Source organism: Triturus cristatus, chromosome 7 (assembly GCF_964204655.1).
Source record: "Triturus cristatus chromosome 7, aTriCri1.1, whole genome shotgun sequence".
Taxonomy (NCBI): domain Eukaryota; kingdom Metazoa; phylum Chordata; class Amphibia; order Caudata; family Salamandridae; genus Triturus; species Triturus cristatus.
In genome coordinates, this window is record NC_140590.1 from 1,848,916,728 (window position 1) to 1,848,933,971 (window position 17,244).

General features: G+C 49.5%; 1 long non-coding RNA gene across 1 annotated transcript in view; it reads left to right on the plus strand.

The window, feature by feature from the left end:
• The first annotated feature begins 6,187 nt into the window (after positions 1-6,187).
• LOC146813430 (uncharacterized) overlaps positions 6,188-17,244 on the plus strand; it is a 339,990-nt gene continuing 328,933 nt past the window's right edge. The window contains exon 1 of the long non-coding RNA XR_014966977.1: positions 6,188-6,350. This is a non-coding gene — a long non-coding RNA (uncharacterized LOC146813430). The remainder of the gene's footprint in view (positions 6,351-17,244) is intronic.

Below are 17,244 nucleotides of genomic sequence, written 5' to 3' on the forward strand. Positions count from 1 at the left end.
ACCCAGGACTTTATTTGCAACCTTTTTGGGCACCCTGGGAGCACTGTGCTCTGTTTCCTCTAAATTTCCCCAGGAAGAGGAACTGGGGCTGTGCAGTGTTGCACTGCTGAGCGAGAGAGAGAGAGAGAGGGAATCCCCAGGTTAGGGATTCCCCTGTGACGCCTGCAGCGTGGGTGCCCACTCTGCTTATTTTTAGTTACCGTGCGCAGGTGCCCACCCTGCGTCTTCGCTTGCATCGTTTGATAAGTGCGCGGGTGCCCACCCCGCGACTTTGCTTTATTGATGGTGCGGGTGCCCACCCCGCGTTTCTGCCGAGTCTTTCTGTATTTAGGAGAGGAGGGAGCCCACCCCGCTTATTGTTATTCTTAGTTGCGAAGGTGCCCACCCTGCGTCTTCGTTTTTGTTGTTATAGCCAATGCGGGTGCCCACCCCGCTTTCTGTTTTATTTTTAATAGCGGGAGCCCACCCCGCGTTTCACCGCTGCGGGCCGAGCCGCTAACGAATCCCTCACGGGGCCGCGCTCAGCGCGACCCGGAAGTCAGGCGAGCCTTGCCCGGGACGTGGGCGGGGCACCAGGCGGAAATGCGGCCAGACGGAAAGGCCGCATGCAAGGAGAAGGGGAGTCCACCCCGCCTCCGCGAGTCGTGGTGAGCTAAAGTCCCGGGTCCCAGGAGGGGGCCCGGGTGAAGGCAGGGAGGTGTTGTGAGGTTCAGCAGGGCTCCCATGTGCAAGGGAGAGCCCCGCCTTGGCCGCAGGAGTCCCGGGTCCCAGGCGGGGGCCCGGGTGAACAGGATAGGCGGCTGAGTCCGCCAGTAGCAGCACGGGGCGAAGGGAAGCCCCGCGGACCGAGAGAAGACCGAAGGAGTCCTGCCCTGGTGAGTGAGCACCTCTCCTGTGTTTGGGCCGATCGTGGCCAGTATCAATTTCGATTTCCTGAGTGGCCCCCGCCTGATAGGGGGTCGCTCCAACAAAGGGGACCTGTTCATTTTTAGAGCCTGTGTGTGGCTCCACCATGCGCATAAATATTTACAGCGCCAGTGCGCGCCACGTTATTAGGGGCATTATTTGTTTGCAGAACCCCGTACGGCTCCAACACTGGCATAAGCATTTTCAGAGCCCCGAGTGGCTCCAACGTTTGGGGGCATGGGTATTGCTAGAGCCTGTACGTGGCTCCACAGTGACATTATTATTCTAGAGCCCCAGATTGCTCCAACGCTCGGGCCATATTTATTTACGGAGCCAGTGCGCTCCAGAGGAGCAGATGATTTTTAGAGCCCAAGTGGCTCCAACGTTTGGCCCCTTTTGTGTTAAGGGCTACTGAAAGCCCAGGCCGCATTTGAGTCTTTACAGCTGCCCAGCAAGTAGTGGGCAGCTGCATCGTTTAGGCGTACCGTTCTTTTGGGGTCTTGTGAAGTCAGGAGTCAGATGCGCTCCTTTGCCCCACACTTTCCCAGCTGCCCAGCAAGTAGTGGGCAGCTGCCACGTTTAGGTTGGCGCAGTGGCGCACCCTTGACTTTCGCTGCCTAGGCAGCCACCCCGACTCTTGGGACCTAGGGCATTTGAGCCCCTTTTCTGAGATGGCCAGTTGGCTAGGGGGGGATGGTTAGATTTATAGGGCGCCAGGCCCTAATATGATTTATGTTCATGTGATTATGCCTACTGTGAGTTATAATTAGGACGTTGGTGTCTAATGCGTTAGACTTCTAATGTGACTTTTGTGCTAAATATGATGTGGTGCTAGGAAATGTAATGTATGATTACGCACCCTGTGTTGATACCTCTAACTGTGCGTTATGATTATGAGGTTGGTTTGCATATAATGGTTTATGCTAGTGAGAGTTATTCCCTAAGATGAGTTATGCTTAGGAGGTTAGGGTCTAATGTGTTTAGACTTGTGAGAGAATTGCTTAATGTGGTTATGCTGATGAGGTTGGCATACAATGTGTTTGGAGCCTGATGTAAGACTGAGCCTAATGTAGTTGATGTTACAGGCTGATGCTAAGTGCAGTGATTACCAGTAGTACTAGTTGTGTTCTATGTTTATGCTAAATTCTACCTTTACTAAGTTCACTTTGGGATGGTTCTGACAGTGGTCCATGTGACCCTGTCATGTGTACATAATCCCTTGTAAATATTGCCCAGTGCCAGTTGGCACAGTGTATATGTGCATACTATTCTAATGTGTTATGATAATACAAAGGCTATTTTTGTATATATAACCTTGTGTGGAGTTTCTTTTGTGGTGGACCTGGGATGTTGTTGCTGTGTGCGTGCGCAAATGCTTTACACATTGCCTCCGGGATAAGCCTGACTGCTCGTGCCAAGCTACCCAGGGGGTGAGCAGGGGTTATCTTTATCGTGTAACTTCCTTGCCCTGACTAGAGTGGTGGTTTCTGCCTGGCTTTGGCGCAAGCCCTAGCCAACCAGAAATCCCATTTCTAACATTGGTGATCAGCGGTGGGATTAGGACTTGCATTTGCGCAGTACCACAGCGACAACTGGCTACACTACAAAACTCTGCATTTTAGATAGTCACATGGAAAGGGATTATTGTGTCTAAGTTTGTTTTAAATGTCATTTCTTTAGAAATGTGGTTTTTGTTGCACTATGAGTTGGGTGTCCTGCCAAGGACAGAAACCAGAGAATCTGGAGGAGTGACTGCCCTTGTGCAGACTGCTATTTCTTGGGTTTGCCTGAAACTGAAGGAGTATTGTACCGCTCTTGTGCAGATTGGTATTTATGGGGTTGGCCTACAGTGGTAACTTAATTGGCATGGAGTAACTAGCTCGGGAGGGTAGATTATCCCCTAAGTGCAGTTTTTTGTTTCAGTTTTCTGGTATCCCCAGGAGGGTGGGATCCAGTGGTGGCAGCGATTTTTAGTCCAGTGCAAGAAGTCCCATTCCCAGTTCCCAGAGTATGGTACCAGGTTGCCAGTTGAGTGAGGTACAGGTTGTGTTTCAGGGGCAGTAAGATGCTGTCTCACCAGTATTGGGGGGAGTGTGGATGAATGTTGTGTTGCACTGGACGATTGAGTGTTAAATGGTGTTAAAAGGTTCTTCAGTCTGTTGTGTCAGAGAATCTCCCAGTAATTGTTTTCCGAAGTCGCACCAACACCTGGAGTGTGTAAATTCTTTTGAGTCTTTGGAGCTTGTTTCAGGGAGTGACCCTAGAAGAATGGTGCAGGTATCTCCACAAACCCTTGCGGCGGAGATGGTTCAGAGTAGCCCAGCTAGGTACCCTTATTTGTGAGGAGGTTGTGTGGTCTCACGCCTGAACTGGTTGAGGGGGTGACACTGGGTTGTATGCCAAACCCCAACCTCAGTCTCCAGGACTGGTTGGTTCCATGAGGGAACACCAGGTAGGGAGCCTAGTCTGTCCTGTTGGACTGTTCTTCGAGGTGGTTTTTCCTGTTTTAGGTAAGCTGGGAGTGTCTGTAGTCAGGCCTCTATCAGTTTTGGTGTCTAGCAGTGCCACTCCTAGGTGGAGGGTGCAGAGGTTCAGTTTGAGGGGTGAGAGGGGGAAAGAGTCCCCAGTGGGAACCAGTGGGTCAGGGGCCGGCCAGAAGGGCTGAACCACCAACGAGTGACTATGGTGACGCCACTTCTGTCCTGGGGCATCTTCACGCACTGTCAGAGGGACAGGAGGTCGTGAGCTCTGCATCAGGCAGACTGTCACACGACACGCTAGGTATGTGTCACCCTCGGGAGGGTATATGTACCCCCAGGAAGTCCTGGTTCTCCGGGCAATTGTGAGGTGGTACCCCCCTGAAAGCAGGTGGGGTCCGGCTGTGAGGAGTGAGAGGGGGAGAGGGTCCCCAGTGGGAACCAGTGGGTCAGGGGCCGGCCAGAAGGGCTGAGCCACCAATGAGTGACCATGGTGACGCCACTTCTGTCCTGGGGCATCTTCACACACTGTCAGAGGGACAGGCGGTCGTGAGCTCTGCGCCAGGCAGACTGTCACACGACACGCTAGGGATGTGTCACCCTCAGGAAGTCCTGGTTCGCCAGGCATCTGACCAAAGGGTACGTCCCTCGGTTGGGGAGCCAGTAGCCGGTGTTTCCGGACCTGGACGTAAGGGCGACTGTAGTCAGTGTCCTGGATGTTAGATATGTATCAAGCTTGTGAAGTCCTGGTTCGCCGGGCATCTGACCAAAGGGTACGTCCCTCGGTTGGGGAGCCAGTAGCTGGTGTTTCCGGATCTGGACGTGAGGGCAGCTGTAGTCCTGAGGGCAGGTGGGGCTCATCTTAAGTGAAGAGACCCTGCTCTACAGTGGAAGGGGGTGCAGAGGGAAGGAATCCTCGCCTCTGACCCCGGTGGTTCCCAGATGGTAGACAAGTTGATGGAGAGAGGTCCTGGACTGGTGGAAGGGTTGTGTTCTGGTGGGTGCTTCCCTGGGAGGGTGCGGAACCCCAGAAGTAGAGGTAGGGTGGGGCATTCTTGCCCGTGACCTCTGGTCAGCCTGAGGTTGCAGACTAGGTTGGAGGATGAGTGGTAGTTTGAAACTACCCTGAGAGGGAGAGTGGAGAATGGTTATTGTATACCAGGGGTTACTGCCCCCCACTCTGTGGTTTGGCAAGGACCAGTGGTATCTGGGTGGCCTAGGGCCTGGTCCTGGCCATGGGCAACTAGGGAGTACCCATGGGGTAGCCTAGTTGGGCCCACATTTTTTTAATTTTTTTTTTATTATTGTTGTTGTGTTTTATTATTTAGAGAAAACAACGTGAGTTCAGGGTGGAATAGAACCGGAGGGTGTCCCTGCAGTGCGGGCCCACGTCCATGTTTTCTCGCCTGAAAGCAGGGAAGCCCATCAAGGGAGTGATTGGTCTACCCTGCGTTTTGGCTGGAAGGGGGTCGTGTTGGACCTGGCCCTTTTGGCAGGTTCACCCCTAAACTTTTTGCAATTATCCTGGCCTTTTCCCTATGTAGTGTTAGTAGTTTTAGGCCTCTAGGCACTTTAGCACTGTGTCCCAGTGTAAAGTGCGTGCGCTCTGTGTTACATGTAGCGAGACTGGCCTGCCCTCCCATAGGAATGCATGGGGGATATGTGTGTCCATGGTAGTTCCTGATGTGAGAGGAGTGCAGGGGCGAGTTTGGTATGTGCGAACTCGTGAGAATAAATGCTGCGCAATGATGTGCGCGGATTTATTATAACTATAGGAGAAGTGCCACTTCTAGAGGTTGGCATGTCTGTGTGCTGTATGATGTGAATTGCCTGTCTGGAGTTTGAGTGACAGGGCTGGGGAATTCCAGGAGCCAGGGTGAGTCTGCCCGGTGGTGAATGGAGAGATCTGCATGTAGATGGGAGGAAGGAGTTGCACCTGGGACCTGAATAGGGCTGGGCCTTCCCTCCACAATGCTGGCTCCACCCCCCGTGGTGCATCTGATGTCCCTGGCCTGTCCTGTGAATAGAAGAGAGGGGCTGAGCAAAACAAAGTGCTCAAGTGCTCCTGAACCATTTGTATCTGGTTCCCCCCTTGCCTGTGCTGTGTCACAAAGGGAAATGTGTGTATAAAAGAAGGGGCTGTGACCCCAAGGAAATGTTCTTGTTTTTTACTTGAAACTACCAGGGGTGTGCTGCTGCTGGGGCCCAGGGGAAGGCTTGCCTCCCTGGGCCCTGCCCAGCCCCTGGATACCTGGAAGACTTCTGGGACCTTTTTGACTTTATTTTCTTTGACCCAGGACTTTATTTGCAACCTTTTTGGGCACCCTGGGAGCGCTGTGCTCTGTGTCCTCTAAATTTCCCCAGGAAGAGGAACTGGGGCTGTGCAGCGTTGCGCTGCTGAGAGAGAGGGAATCAGGTGCCCACCCTGCGTCTTAGCTTGCATCGTTTGATTAGTGCGCGGGTGCCCACACCGCCACTTTGCTTTATTGATGGTGCGGGTGCCCACCCCGCGTTTCTGCCGAGTCTTTCTGTATTTAGGAGAGGCGGGAGCCCACCTCGCTTATTGTTATTCTTAGTTGCGCAGGTGCCCACCCTGCGTCTTCATTTTTGTTGTTATAGCCGATGCGGGTGCCCACCCCGCTTCCTGTTTTATTTTTAATAGCGGGAGCCCACCCCGCGTTTCACCGCTGCGGCCCGAGCCGCTAACGAATCCCTCACCGGGCCGCGCTCAACGCGACCCGGAAGTCAGGCGAGCCTTGCCCGGGACGTGGGCGGGGCGCCATGCGGAAATGCGGCCAGACGGAATGGCCGCGTGCAAGGAGAAGGGGAGTCCACCCCGCCTCCGCGAGTTGTGGTGAGCTAAAGTCCCGGGTCCCAGGAGGGGGCCCGGGTGAAGGCAGGAAGGTGTTGCGAGGTTCAGCGGGACTCCCATGTGGACCGAGAGAAGACCGAAGGAGTCCTGCCCTGGTGAGTGAGCACCTCTCCTGTGTTTGGGCCGATCGTGGCCAGTATCAATTTCGATTTCCTGAGCGGCCCCCGCCTGATAGGGGGTCGCTCCAACAAAGGGGACCTGTTCATTTTTAGAGCCTGTGCGTGGCTCCACCATGCGCATAATTATTTACAGCCCCAGTGCGCGCCACGTTATTGGGGGCATTATTTGTTTGCAGAGCCCCGTGCGGCTCCAACACTGGCATACGCATTTTCAGAGCCCCAAGTGGCTCCAACGTTTGGGGGCATGGGTATTGCTAGAGCCTGTACGTGGCTCCACAGTGACATTATTATTCTAGAGCCCCAGATGGCTCCAACGCTCGGGCCATATTTATTTACGGAGCCAGTGCGCTCCAGAGGAGCAGATGATTTTTAGAGCCCAAGTGGCTCCAACGTTTGGCCCCTTTTGTGTTAAGGGCTACTGAAAGCCCAGGCCGCATTTGAGTCTTTACAGCTGCCCAGCAAGTAGTGGGCAGCTGCATCGTTTAGGCGTACCGTTCTTTTGGGGTCTTGTGAAGTCAGATGCGCTCCTTTGCCCCACACTTTCCCAGCTGCCCAGCAAGTAGTGGGCAGCTGCCACGTTTAGGTTGGCGCAGTGGCGCACCCTTGACTTTCGCTGCCTAGGCAGCCACCCCGACTCTTGGGACCTAGGGCATTTGAGCCCCCTTTCTGAGATGGCCAGTTGGCTAGGGGAGGATGGTTAGAATTATAGGGCGCCAGGCCCTAATGTGATTTATGTTCATGTGATTATGCCTACTGTGAGTTATAATTAGGACGTTGGTGTCTAATGCGTTAAACTTCTAATGTGACTTTCGTGCTAAATATGATGTGGTGCTAGGAAATGTAATGTATGTAGTATGATTACGCACCCTGTGTTGATACCTCTAAATGTGCGTTATGATTATGAGGTTGGTTTGCATATAATGGTTTATGCTAGTGAGAGTTATTCCCTAAGATGAGTTATGCTTAGGAGGTTAGGGTCTAATGTGTTTAGACTTGTGAGAGAATTGCATAATTTGGTAATGCTGATGAGTTTGGCGTACAATGCGTTTGGCGCCTGATGTAAGACTGAGCCTAATGTAGTTGATGTTACAGGCTGATGCTAAGTGCAGTGATTACGAGTAGTACTGGTTGTGTTCTATGTTTATGCTAAATTCTACCTTTACTAAGTTCACTTTGGGTTGGTTCTGACAGTGGTCCATGTGGCCCTGTCATGTGTACATAATCCCTTGTAAATATTGCCCAGTGCCTGTTGGCACAGTGTATAATATGTGCATACTATTCTAATGTGTTATGATAATACAAAGGCTATTTTTTTTATATATAACCTTGTGTGGAGTTTCTATTGTGGTGGGCCTGGGATGTTGTTGCTGTGTGCGTACGCAAATGCTTTACACATTGCCTCCGGGATAAGCCTGACTGCTCGTGGCAAGCTACCAAGGGGGTGAGCAGGGGTTATCTTTGGCATGTAACTTCCTTACCCTGACTAGAGTGGTGGTTTCTGCCTGGCTTTGGCTCAAGCCCTAGCCAACCAGAAATCCCATTTCTAACAACATGTGATATTTACACAGGGAGCATTCGCGCTGTGGCACAGAATGGCAGTGGCACAGCACCCAGAGCATCTAATACCAGCAAAAACAGAGGAGACAACAGCAAAAAATGGAAGGGAGACCCACGCCAATGGTGCCAGGTCTAACAACGACTCATCCTGGGCTGCATTCATGAGGCTCACTCCCAGCTCACATGAGGCTCACAGCAAGTTCAGAACTCATCCTGGGCTTCATTAATGAGCCTCACTCAGAGAGCAGATGAGGTTCACAGGAAGTTCACGACTCATCCTGAGCTTCATTCATGAGGCTCACTCCCAGCTCACATGAGGCTCACAGAAAGTTCATCACTCATCCTGGACTTCATTCATGAGGCCCACTCCCAGCTCACATGAGGTTCACAGGAAGTTCATGACTCATCCTGGGCTTCACTCATGAGGCTCAATCCCACCTCACATGAGGCTCACAGTAAGTTCACTACTCATACTGGGCTTCATTCATGAGGCTCACTCCAAGCTCACATGAGGCTCACAGGAAGTTCACGACTCTTTCTGAGCTTCATTCATGAGGCTCACTCCAAGCTCACATGAGGTTCACAGGAAGTTCACAACTGATCCTGCACTTCATTCATGAGGCTCACTTCCAGCTCACATGAGGTTCACAGGAAGTTCACAACTGATCCTGGGCGTCAGTCATGAGGCTCACTCCCAGCAGAGAGGAGGTTCACAGTAAGTTTACGACTCATCCTGGCTTCATTCATGAGGCTCAATACCAGGTCACATGAGGCTCACAGCAAGTTCGCGACACTTCCTGGGCTTCATTTATGAGTCTCATTCCCAGCTCACATGAGGTTCACACGAGGTTCACGACATCCTGGGCTTCATTCATGAGGCTCACTCCCAGCTGAGATACAGTAAGTTCACTGCTCATCCTGGGCTTCATTCATGAGGTTCATTCCCAGATCACATGAGGCTCATAGTAAGTTCACGACTCATCCTGGGCATCATTCATGAGGCTCACTCCCACCTCACATGAGGCTCACAGCAAGTTCACGACTCATCCTGGAGTTCATTCATGAAGCTCACTCCCAGCTTACATGAGGTTCACAGGAAGTTTACAACTCATTTTGGGCTTCACTCATGAGCCTCTCTCCCACCCCACATTAGGCGCACAGCAAGTTCATGACTCATCCTGAGCTTCATTCATGAGACTCACTCCCAGCTCATATGAGGCTCACAGGAAGTTCACAACTCATCCTGGGCTTAATTAATGAGGGTCACTAACACCTCAGATGAGGCTCACTGCAAGGACACGACTCATCCTGGGCTTTGTTCATGAGGCTCACTCCCAGCTCACAGGAATTCACAACTCATCCGGGGCTTCATTCATGAGGCTCACTCCCAGCTCACATGAGGCTCACAGGAAGGTCAAGACTCATCCTGGGCTTCATTTATGAGGCACACTCTCAGCTCTCATGAGGCTCTCACGAAGTTCCCAACTCATCCTTGGCTTCATTCATGAGGCTCACTCCTGGCTCACATGAGTCTCACATGAAGTTCATGACTCATTCTTGGATTAATTCATGAGGCTCACTCCCAGTTCACATGATGCTCACAGCAAGTTCACGACTCACCCTGAGCTTCATTCATGAGGCTTACTCCCAGCTCACTTGATGCTCACACCAAGTTCACGACTCATCCTAGGCTTCATTCATAAGGCTCACATGAGGTGTACATCAGGCTCACATGACGTATACACAAGGCTCACATGATGTGTACAAGAGGCTCACATGATGTTTATATGAGGCTCACATGAGGTGTACACGAGGCTCATATAAGGTGTCCACAAGGTTCACACGAAGCTAACATGAGTTCCACACTGACTCTAGTGAGGTCCGCACATGTGAGCTCTGTAAAAAATTCATTTGAGGTCCACAAAAGGATCAAACAGCGCGTGCACAGAGCTCATCTAAGGTACCAATGAAGCTCAAGTAAGGCCAAGAAGCAATTCTTATGGGGCGACCAAGGACGCCACAGGAGGCTCAAAGGAAGTTCATGACTCATCCTAGGCTTCATTTATGAGGCTCACTCCCAGCTCACATGATGTTCACAGCAAGTTCACAGCTCATCCTGGGCTTTAGTCATGATGCTCACTCCCAGCTCACAGGAAGTTACAACTCCTCCTCGCCTTCATTCATGAGGCTCACTCCCAGCTCACATGAGGCTCACAGCAAGTTCACAACACATTTTGGGCTTCATTTATGAGGCTCACTCCCCTCACATGAGGCTCACAGCAAGTTCTCTACTCATCCTGGGCTTCATTTATGAGGCTCACTCCCAGCTGACATGAGGCTCACAGCAAGTTCACGACTCTTCCTGCGCTTCATTCATGAGGCTCACTCCCAGCTCACATGATGCTTACAGAAAGTTCACGACTCTTCCTGGGCTTCATTCATGAGGCTCACTCACAGCTCACATGAGGCTCACAGCAACTTCATGACTCATCCTGGGCTTCTTAATGATGCTCACTCCCAGCTGACATGAGGCTCACAGCAAGTTTACGACTCATCCTGGGCTTCATTCATGAGGCTCACTACTGGCTGAGATGAGGTTCACAGTAAGTTCACGACCCTTCCTGAGCTTCATTCATGAGGCTCACTCGCAGCTCAAATGATGCTTACAGGAAGTTCACAACTCTTCCTGGGCTTTATTCATGAGGCTCACTCACAGCTCACATGAGGCTCACAGGAAGTTCATGACTCATCCTGGGCTTCCTTCATGAGGGTCACTCCCAGCTCACATGAGGCTCACAGCAACTTCATGACTCATCCTGGGCTTCATTAATGAAGCTCACTCCCAGCTGAGATGAGGTTCACGGTAAGTTCTCGACTCATCCTGGGCTTCAATCATGAGGCTCACTCCCAGCTCACATGAGGCTCACAGTAAGTTCACGGCTCATCCTGGGCTTCATTAATGAAGCTCACTCGCAGCTCACATGAGGTTCACAGTAAGTTAACGACCCATCCTCATCATCATTCATGAGGCTCACTCCCAGCTCACATGAGGTTCACAGTAAGTTCACGACATCCTGGGATTCATTCATGAGGCTCATTCCCAGCTGAGATAAGGTTCACAGCAAGTTCACGACTCATCCAGGAGTTCAATCATGAGTCTCACTCCCAGCTCACATGAGGCTCACAGCAAGTTCACGACTCATCCTGAGCTTCTTTCATGAGGCTCACTCCCACCTCACATGAGGCTCACAGCAAGTTCATGACTCATCCTAAGCTTCATTCATGAGGCTCACTCCCAGCTCACATGATGCTCATAGGAAGTTCACAACCCATCCCGGGCTTCATTAATGAGGCTCACTACCACCTCAGATGAGGCTCACAGCAAGGATACGACTCATCCTGGGCTTCATCCATGAGGCTCACTCCCAGCTCACATGAGGTTCACAGGAAGTTCACAACTCATCCTGGTCTTCATTTATGAGGCTCAATCCCAGCTCGCATGAGGTTCACAGGAAGTTCACAACTCATCCTGGGCTTTATTCATGAGACTCACTCATGAGGCTCACTCCCAGCTCACATGAGGCTCACAGCAAGTTCATGACTCATCCTGGACTTCATTCATGAGGTTCACTCCCAGCTCACATGAGGTTCACAGCAAGTTTACGACTCATCCTGTGCTTTAGTCATGAGGCTCACTGCCAGGTCAAATGAGGCTCACAGGAAGTTCACAAATCATCCTGGGCTTCATTCATGAAGCTCACTCCCAGCGTAGATGAGGTTCACAGTAAGTTTATGACTCATCCTGGGCTTTATTCATAAGGCTCACTCGCAGCTCAAATGAGTCTCATAGAAAGTTCACGACTCATCCTGGGCTTCATTCATGAGGCTCACTCACAGCTCACATGAGGCTCACAGCAAGTTCACGACTCATCCTGGGCTTCATTCATGAGGCTGACTCCCAGCTTACATGAGGTTCACAGGAAATTCACGACTCATTCGTGCTTGATTCGCGAGGCTCACTCCCAGCTCACATGAGGTTCACAGGAAGTTTGCGACTCATCCTAGGCGTCATTCATGAGGCTCACTCCCAGCTGACATGAGGCTCACTGCAAGTTTACGACTCATCCTGGACTTCATTCATGAGGCTCACTCCCAGCTCACATGAGGTTTATAGGAGGTTCAAGAATCATCCTGAGCTTCATTCATGAGGCTCACTCCCAGCTCACATGAGGCTCACAGGAAGTTCATGACTCATTCTGGGCTCCATTCATGAGGCTCACTCTGAGCGCACATGAGGTTCACAGGAAGTTTGCGACTCTTCCTAGGCGTCATTCATGAGGCTCACTCCCAGCTGACATGAGGCTCACAGCAAGTTCATGACTCATCATGGGCTTTAGCCATTTGTCTCACTCCCAGCTCACATGAGGCTCACAGAAAATTCACGACTCATTCTGGACTTCATCCATGAGTCTAACTCCCAGCTCACATGAGGCTCACAGGAAGTTCAAGACTCATTCTGGGCTTCATTCATGAGGCTCACTCTGAGCTCACATGAGGTTCATAAGAAGTTCACGACCCATCCTGGGCTTCATCGGCTCACAAGTCGTGAACATAAGGCTAACTTGAGGTCCAGAAGAGGATTACATGAGGTCCACAACAGGTTCACATGAGGTCATCAGGATACTCATAGGAGTGTCACATGAGGCACAGACAAGGCTAAAAGGAGACTTCCATTTGCCAGTCATGAACCTCATATAGTGCTTATAATTCCTCACATGAGGCGCACATAAGATGCTTCTTTTGATATTAACACCACCATTTCAGATGTTCATATGCTAGTGAATGTGAATCAGGAAAGGGACTCTCTCCCTTGGGGTGGTTTCTACTGATTTATCGATATGCAGATATTCTTGGGAGACAGAACTTCCACCGAGGCCTTGATCCTGACCCCTCAGTAGGATTGTCCCTTTGCGGCACACCTGCACACTTTACCCTGTCTTTTATGAACCTTCTGATTGGATCTGGATATGTTAAGTCGATTGATGACTCTCTCTTTGAGACTCTTCCTCCAGTCGAGAAGATGCCTCACTGGTCCCCATCCTCAGAGACTTGCCCTGGATTCTAAACCCAGATCTGGGGATGTAGGAGAGACGTCCCACCTGCTCCTGGAGTCTGCGTGGGGCACCCTCCCACTGGCTTCATGCCGGCCCTCCCGATCTAAAGGAATCATCATTGAATAAGGTAAACCTCTCTGTAGGTGTTTGATCTTTTATCTTCTGAGAGCTGAATAATACAGGGGACCAGAGAAGATGGCCGCGTCTTCCCTATACAGGCCTCCATTGACAGGCAACAGCAAGGTCTAAGGTGAGGGCTGAGGTCCTCCACCATTAGGGTGACCAGATTCTCAAAACAAAAAACGGGGACAGGTCATAGACATAGAAGTAGGACTACGGTTTGCAGTAACCATCGACATAAAGTAGGACTATTTGACACTGTCATAGACATAGAAAAAGGACTACAATGACAGCTCCCTCCACAGACCGAGATGAAGCATTACAGTCAACAAATCTGCGGTCTTTTATTTTGCACCCCTCTCCTTTACACAGCAGCATTAGTATTTTTTATTACATTTACTCTTTTAAGGACTTTAGCATATATTTGCCAAAAATCAATAAAACATCACAGGCTAGCAAACGCCAGATTTACTAGCTTTATCGATGCTAGTTTCTATAGCTGCGCATCAGCACCACGTAAAGTACAACTCACCAATGTTGCTTAGTTGCTCGTGACAGAAAAGCATGGGAGGTAAACTGCGAAATGCTAAATTGCCAAAGGGCAGCCATGTACCAATGTAAAAAACCCACTTCTCTCCAGGTATTACTGCCTTAGGGTCTTAAGGATCGCAAAGGCTGGTCGACCACACAGTTCTCCCACATTTGCGTGGTCACTGCTGGGATGTCATGTTACCTTACTGGGATATGTATAGTGCACTCTAGCCATTGGTATCGTCTCATAGTGCAATAGTGTGAAGACCTGAGCAAAAAGCTCGAGCAGCGCTGCTCGCCTCTCCCACAGGCGTAAACCCTGCTCCTTTAAGTCCTTTCCAGCTAAACAGTTTGCCGTGATCTGAAAGGTCAGTCAAAAGGTCAAGTCATAGCTTTGATATGGAGAACACAGAGTATGCATCAATTGGGTAGGAATAAAACATGCAATGAGCAATGCATTAATCCTTGCACGGAATGCATAAAGGCTACTGAAAAGTTTGTATGGCTATGAATACAAGCTACAGGGCGAAGAAACATTGTTTTATCCAAAGTAGAAACTTTGGCTGGCACGATGAAGTAGGTGGCGCTGCGTGTAAAATGTCTCTCTTCAAAGGATTTCCCTTCTTGCTACAGCGATCACCTCAGTGACAACACATGACGTAAACAGTGCAAAGAGAGCATGCGCGCGCCTGCTCAACCAGAACAATGAAAAACAGGGACATTTCTGTGTTTAACCTGGACACTGTTTGAAAACAGGGACATTTGAGTCACTTGGAGAAAAGTGTCGGGACACGGGGACACTTCTCCAAAATTAGGGACCGTCCTGGGAAAACGGGGACGTCTGGTCACCCTATCCACCATCCACAGCAGATAAAGTGGCCTCAACCAAAGTGCTGAATACAAAGGAACATGGCAGGGCGCTCAGAAGAGAGAGAAGGAAGCTAGCAAGGCCGCCTGGGTACAATCCAACCAAGAAGAAACCAATCTTCGAGGTAAGAGACGTCTCAAGTGGACGCCCAGCATCAGAGACGCCTAAGAGACGCCACCCGGCAAGTGATGCAAAGTCTCTGGTCACAGAAGGAAGAAATTAATGCAAATACAGTGAAAAGACACTCGCGTTCTCTTTCACAGCACCCAAAAAAACATGACAGACACTAACAAAGAGCGCATAACGCACAAAAAGCAGCAAGAAAGGAGGGATCTATAGGTGACAGATCCTATGCATAGTTTTTGTTGTCCTTTCTTTGTGTCTACTTCTTGCCTACTGGAGCAGGTGTGTAGTAAATGTAGTGTGTCTTAGAATGTATGTGCAGCTGTATTAAAGTAGTAAGAAGGGAAACTACATAACAGAGCCTCCTGACTTGTAGGAAAATGATATTTTCCCTCATAAATTGGCACCAGTGAACAATACTTATTTTAATCGAGCCTAAATCATTCTTTTCCCTTTCTAACTACATTAGAATATTTTTCACTATTATTTGTCATCTTGGGGGTTGGGGGGGGGGTGGGGGGGGCAGCCAAAGAGATCTAAAGTTGGTCCTTCCCATCAGATGTGCTGTCTTGTGGACTCAGAGTAACTCTCTGGTCTTTGCATCCGGTGCCACTCCCCAGAGCGGAGGGTTATCGTCCCGGATGCTGAGGCGCGCGGCGTCTCTCCCAGTGCACACCCCTCTGATAAGAGACTTCCGCCCATAGATAAGGTTCAAGGCCTCTGGGGTGCGATAATCCGGGGTTACACTTCTCACACAGTCAGTCAGTTGACCCTGTTCCGGGTGTGCATCAGTCCTCTGCACCTGTCAGTCATTCCCATATCCCCCTGTGCTCATTCTTGACAATGATGAGTTGATAAAGTCCTTTTACATTTTTACTTCATAATTCTGATTCCATTCCTTTCGTTTCTGGGGCTCCACATTTGTAAATTGACATTTTGAAGTTTTCTCTTTGTCCGTCTGGATCAGTCTGAGGGTCTGTATTCATTCCTGGTCCGTGGAGGAAGCAGTTTGAGTTTCCTCTTTAGGGGCGGTGTGCAGACCTGGGATGTGAGGTGTCTGTGTAGTCACTTCTGTCAGACCCAAGCCCCACCAGCTTCTCAGATGTTTAGTTTAGTCTTAGCAGAAGCTGCTTCTTGTTTTAGTCTAACTTGTTTTTTGTTTCTATCTCACCTGTTCCAATCTTTTTTTGTCATTTATATCCGCCTGAAACTGCAGCACAACATAAAGTTACCTTTCATCTTGAACTGTTGCAGCTCATAAAACTAAAAGTCAGTCTTAGGTACAATTTATTTCCACATTAAGGGGCTTCTCTTGGGCTGGGCATTCTACGGTGCAGGTGGTCTTTTTGGCCACAACATAAATGGGCTCTTTCCCCTTATTTTGCTGGTTCCAGAGGCACATGGTCCTCTCGCGGACACTGCCAATTTTAAGAGTCGCCAACCAGTCGATCGCGAGCGACCACTAGCTCGCAGACGCCTTCAGAGCAGCTCACAGCCTTGAGTTCACTTTTAAATAAGTACAGCCTCACATTTTCTGTTTAAAGATAATGGGAGGCTATGTTATTTTACATTATTATCATCAGGCTGCCGATACCTGGGCCTGATAATGAGCAGTGCTCAGTCAGATTCATGCCCCAGGCCTGGGGCAAAGGAATGAAGAACTGAAGCACTGAGGTAATTAACTCTTAGATAAAAGTTCTTGACAACTCAATATTGGAGTGTGAGATCAAAATGATGTTTCTGAATGCTTTTAAATTGGAGAAAATGAAAATGAAAAGTTACCTTAAAGATTAAGTTAACTCTTCATTTACATTTTCTCCCATTTCAAAGTGTGGCATTTGCAAACAGCAGGCCTCTTGCCCCCAGTAGCCAGTAGGCACTATGTCATATGTATAACTCAAAAATACTGTAATTTTGTTTTATGTGGGAGAAATTTAAAGTGCAGAAAAATGTCCCTTTCTTTGAACATTTATGCAGAAAAAAAATTCAGCACTTTAAATTCCTCCCATAAAAAAAACGATTGTATGTTTGTGTTACACATGTAATAGAGCCACATATGGTGAATGGTATGTCCTGTACCACAGGCGCATACGACACAGGCTCCCAGTCACCCATATAAATATATCTCATTCATACAGACACATGGTCAAATGTTACTTGGATATGAATTTACTTTTGAATAAATGAAAAGATAAGAGGCGTTTGGCAAAACAGGAACACGAAGGTTTAATTGAACACAGGGGCCGGTGGAGTATTGACAGAGGCGTGTCTGAAGACAGTTTCGAAGTACAGAAGTTTTGGTAGCACATATATACATTTTGTGAGTGAAATAAAACAATCTGACATTTTTCTCAGTCATAAACAAGTACAATCATCTAATAAGGGGGCACAGTTGTCTGTCGACTTTGTGTAGAGCTAGTGTGGATATGTGTGCGTGTCCAGATGTCCGGTGTGGGGAGTGTGTGATCATCCCATGCAGTGTACATGTCGTGTCCTGATTGACTTAGTATTCCTGACTACATGTGGCATCTAACTTTGTGGTATTTTGGGAACGCGA